Source organism: Macadamia integrifolia, chromosome 14, assembly GCF_013358625.1.
Source record: "Macadamia integrifolia cultivar HAES 741 chromosome 14, SCU_Mint_v3, whole genome shotgun sequence".
Taxonomy (NCBI): Eukaryota; Viridiplantae; Streptophyta; class Magnoliopsida; order Proteales; family Proteaceae; genus Macadamia; species Macadamia integrifolia.
In genome coordinates this window covers 855802-861613 of record NC_056570.1, presented here as the reverse complement: position 1 = coordinate 861613, position 5812 = coordinate 855802, and positions in this window count along the sequence as shown.

Below are 5812 nucleotides of genomic sequence, written 5' to 3'. Positions count from 1 at the left end.
CCAACCTTTTCAGCATTAGTATTAATTTTGCCTAAACTTTTAAGGCTATTTACAATGTCAGTAAAGCGAGTAAACATAGTAGTAATAGATTCATCTTCTTTCATAAGGAATGACTCGTAATCTGAGACTAGTTGATCTACCTTTCTTTCTTTTACCTCTTTCGTACCTTCATGTGTGACTAGGAGCATGTCCCAAATTTCTTTGGCTGTGTCACATGCTATGACCTGGTTGAACTCTTACTCGTTGAGGGCACACTGAAGGAATGTGATAGCCCAGAAGTTGTATTGGATGAGGACTATTTCGTTTGCTGTCCACTCCTTTTCTTCCTTTGGTACTATCTTTCCATCCACAACTTTGGTGATGGTGTATGGTCCATTCTCTATGGCCCTCTATACGAGAATGTTATGTCCACAGACAAAGTTTTTGAATCTACACTTCCAGAAAGAAAAATTCTCTCCATTAAAGTAAGGGGGTCTTGAGGCGTTCATGCCCTCTCGTGGTCCTTGGGTCTTTGACTCACTATTAAGACTAAAATAGTCTTAAATAAATTGAGCTTCCGCTCTGATACCAATTGAAATAACCTAGAGGGGGGTGAATAGGTTATACTAGTGGAAATTCAATTCTTTTTAAAAAATGCCCAAGTGTGATTGTAAATAAAACTTCGGAATGAATAGAAAGTCACAATCACACAATACTAAGATTTATATTGGTTCGACTCAATCCGAGTCTAGTCCACTCCCTACAAGAATCCACTTTTAGGTTATTCCACTAGTTCTCCTTTTCAGTACTGTAGGTAGGGAAGAAAACATTAAAATCTTTTTACGGATAAGAGTATCCTTACAAATCCCCTTTTCAGGCAAAGAGGCGCCTTTACAATTTCCTTTACAGGTAGAGAGGCACCTTACACTTTTCAGGATAAGAGGATCCTTACACAATCCTAAGTACGGTCTAGAATTGTAAAACAGAAAATTGAGAAAGTGGAATAAAGAGGATTACCTTTGGTTTGGTGCAAATGACGATTATGAAAATGAAATAATGCACCTCTTGATGCACCTCTTAAAAAATCTTCTCTGTAGCTTTGATGTGTACAGCGAGAATGTGGAAGACTTAATGGAAACTTGAGCTTTTCCTTTGAGGATTGGTGAAGACCAATGCCGCTCAAGTGATTTAAATGCCTTTATGAATTTAATTGCTCACTGAAATAACCTAGAGGGGGGGTGAATAGGTTATACTAGTGAAAATTAACTGTTTTCGATGTATAGGTCCCAAGTGTGATTGCAAGTTAAAAATGATGTTGAATAAATAAAATAGGCGCAATCACACAACACAAAATTTATAGTGGTTCGACTCAATCCGAGTCTAGTCCACTCCCTACAAGAATACTCTTGTAAGGTATTCCACTAGTTCTCCCTTTCAGTACGGTAGGTAGGGAAGAAAACCTTTACAATCTTTTTCACGGATAAGAGTATCCTTGCAAATCTCTTTTACAGGCAGAGACGCGCCTTTACAATCTCTTTTGGAGGTAGAGAGACACCTTCCTCTTTTTAGGATAAGAGAATCCTTACAATCCTTAGTACAGTCTAGAATTGTAAAAACAGAAATAAATAAGAAGTAGTGGAATAAGTGGAATACCTCAAGTGTGGTGCAAATGATAAGAATGAGAGATGAATGATGCACCTTTGTAAAGTCTTCTCTTATGGCTTTGACTTGCACAGGAGAGAGTAAAGGACTTGATTGAGATTTGAGCCTTTTGTTGGGATTAGAGTAATCGAACAACTCAAGTAGAATAAAATAATCCTAATGGCTCTTTGATGCAGCAGCACTCCAATGGATCGACCCAAGCCTGCTCCAGAAACCGGATCAAGTCCCAGATCCAATTTGGGTTCCAAGTTACTAATTTGGATTCTAAGTTTAATAGAATATTTAGGATTTTATTTTTATTTGAGAATATTTGTTCCCTATTTGAGTCCTTAGTTGTTTCTTTATTTTGTTAGCTTAGGTGTAGGAGATTTTATTTCTATCTTAGTTTTTTATTTTTAATTAGAAGGTTTTTATTTTTATTTTATTATATATTGGACATGTAATTCATGGGAAGAATAGTTGATAAATGGAAAAAAAATTAAGTTGTGAAAAGCCCTTGCGTGGCTGTCTTCTTTCCCCCCCCTCCCTCCTCCCTCCTCCCTCCTCCCTCTTCTTCTTCTTCTTCTCTAGCCGACCCCTCCCTGCCTTCTTCTTTTCTGGACCGCTGTCTCTCCTTAAACTTCTTTTCTCTTCCTCTTCCTATTTCTCTTTCATCCTCTATTCCGAGTGACCTAACAACGTTCTAGAACTGATATTCACCCTACCGTAAGGTGCCCATTTGGATCCAAATCTGAACCTGCAACTACCGCTGGTTCCTGTTTCGGCAGCGCTCTATTGGTCTTAAGATTCTTAGAAGACGCTTGGAACCTCATGGTTTAAGCCAAGATTCTGGTCGAAAGTTATTCTCATATGGGCGATCAGAAACCCCAAGGTTTCGGTTCCTGTGTTCGACTCTATTGAGAACTCTAACTTTGATTCATGGCTGATCCTGCTACTACTGCCTCTGTCGCATCCCTATATATATTCTGAAAATCCAGCTTGCTGGTTGGTGCTCTTGTGGTTTAGAAACAGTGTAATTGAGGGTTGAAGAACTTCCAAAAAAAACCTGGATTGATTGGGGCTGAACAAAAGGTAATCCTTTTAGCCTTCAACCTCCACTGGTTTCTTCATACTTGGCTGTTGGAGGTTGAAGACAACCTAATCGATGGGTTTATTTCAAGTTCTTCATTCTGCCTTTCCCATTATACCCCTGTGAAACCCCTTTAAGCCGTTTTTCCGTTTTGTCCTTTAACTTCTTTGGTTCCAAATCCAGCCTTGACAATAATTTAAATTCCCACTTGGTTCCTCTCCCCTAATCGACCCATTGAAACACTAGAGATTTCTGGTTAATTACAATAGTGCCATTCCACCCTAATCCTTGCTATTTCAATTGAATTACAAGTTTGCCATTACTTGAGTATTTATCCTTTGGATAGGACATTTATTTACCAAATTGCCACTACTCCTAGTCTTTGATCTCTAAATATTTAATTGGGTCCACATCCAATCGGGTTGGTTCTCGTGGGGCCCACCAGCCCCGCATTACTCTTGAATGCTTACAATAATGCTCTTAATGCTCTTTTTTAATTCATATTTAATTAAGAGTGGTTTGGGTATTTATAGGTGAGCTTAGTGAAGCATTTAGGCAGGAAATCAGGCTCTAACGGTCGTATTCTGGGACCATCGGTCGACCGCCATCAGTAGCCGGTCGACCGGAAAGAGCCATTGAGGCCAAAAACTAGCTGTTGGAGCTTTTCCAGGTAGGCACCGGTCGACCGGCTATGGTTTCGAACAGTTCTAGTTGACCGGGGATTCCAGCCGGTCGACCACCAACATGACAGACTGTTTTGACAGAATGCTGTCATTCTGACCAGTCGTCAGTGTTTTGACCATAACCTTTCGGTCCGACCTCGGATTGACCTCAGATTAGTTGCGTTGGAATTGCAACTCAATTTCCTACAAATTCTATGAAGGTTTCATCTCCTGATACCGACTTTAAGATTGCCCAAAATGCCCTTGAGTCAGATTAATCTGTCTTCACAGTTTTACTAGAGCATATTGCACTCTACCACCTAAGGTCATTCTAGCATGATGCATGCATATTGCACTCTACCACCTAAGGTCATTCTAGTATGATGCATGAGGTGCGTGCGTATGCAATGTGTGTACAAATTACAAAATATATTCTCCATCTTATGGTCTTCATCTTGGGTCTTGAATGTCTTTATTATCTTGGGTCTCGAATGTCTTTAAGCTTCAAGGTCATGTCTGCATGAGTTCAAACCTTGATGTCTTGATTCGACCTTCTAAGTGTTTCTTCAAACTAATTACACTTTTCTTCAAGCTAATCACATTTTATCAAACCAAGTTAAATACGTATGTTTGTTTATTAACACCAAAACATAGCAAGGAGTGTGAACATGTTTCCCAACACTCACAACTTTGCTCTTAATGCTCAGACTTAATTTATATTTAATTAAGAACATCTTAGGTATTTATAGGTGAGATTAGGAAAGCATTTTAGGCAGGAAATCAGACTCTAACAGTTATATTCTGGGTCCACCAGTCAACAGCCATCGGTAGCTAGTCGACCGGAAAGAGCCGTTGGAAGATAAAAATTTGCCATTAGAAGTGATCCAGGCAGGTGGCCTCGGATAGTTCCAGTCCACCGGGACTTCCAGCCGGTCGACCGCCGATAGTTCTGTCCTCATTTTGATAGACAATTGTCATACTGACCAGTCGCCAGTATTTCGGCCATAACTTTTCGGTCTGACATTGGATTAACCCGATTCAAGTTGTGTTGGAATCGTGACTCGATTTCCTACAACTTCCATAAAGGGTTCACCTCTTGATACATACACTGAGGTTTCCCAAAATGCCCTTGAGTCTGGCTATAGTGTTTTTCACAGAACCTTGCATTTCTTATTATGTTATACACCACCTATGGACTTCTATACTTGGTCAAGGGATGTCCTAAGTCATTCTAGTATGATGATATGCGATGCATGAAGTGACGAATAGTTCTATCCTGGAAATCTTCATCTTGTCTTGACGCTTTGAATCATTGTATGATGTTTTGGAGTCTTCATCTTCACTTGGCAGTCCATACTTAGAATTCCATCTCTTTAAGGTTCTAGGTTGTATCTCCATGTCTTGTTCCTTGAGTTCTTGACTTGAGCTTTCCAAGTGCGTATCTTCTTATGCTATTCTCACTTATCAAATCAAAGTTAAGGATACATGTTTGTTTGTTAACACCAAAACACATTTAGGAGTGTGGGCATGTTCCCAACACATTGCCCTCACTGCCATCTCCTTTTCCATCGGCAATGGTCAATCCATCTCCCTTTGGGAAGACCCCTGGCAACCTTCGGGCATCCTCTCTGATCTCATCTCTCCCAGTGTTATTTACTCCTTTGGCCTTCCCTCTAATGCCTCAGTCTCCTCCTTAATCCCTCCCATTGGCTGGTCCCCTCCTCCCTCTCCCCCCTCTCCTTGACCTCTGGTCCTCCCTCCCTCCCTCCTCTCCCCCCTGGGCATCGAGGTAGGGAGGATAAGTGCATCTGGCTCCCTTCCTCTAATAGAATTTTCTCCTCCGCCTCTGTCTGGTCCTTTATCAGATCTCCTTCTCTGGTAGTTCTGTGACACAATGTTGCTTGGTTCAAAGGTCACATTCCCCACCAAAGCTTCACCCTTTGGAAATGCCTATCCGATTGTCTTCCCACCCAATCCTTCCTCATCCATCGTCACATCCCTGCTAACCCTTCTTGCTGCCTTTGTCCCTATGGCACCGAGGATATCCCGCATCTCTTCTTCTCCTGCCCCTTCTCCCAAATCTAGAATTTGGTCCTCGTCAAGTGCTGGCCGACTCGAAAACCTATTCTTCCTTTTGACATAGAATGGATCTGGATTGTCATGACTTTCTCTGGCTCTACTATTTGTCACATTATGGGTAAACTAGCTTTTTGTGCTACCATAAACCACCTGTGGATGGAACGTAACATCCGTAGATGGACTCCCAAATCTAGATCCCCTGATCAGATTTGGAAGGCTATCTACTTTGATGTTACTTCCAAAGCCCAAATCCTCCAAACCCGCCCTGTCTCCACCACTTCCAGAAATTCCCACATCATTACTTCTTGGAACCTTCAGGTTGATCTCATCCCCCCTGGATAGCTTCCTGGTTAGGCCTTCC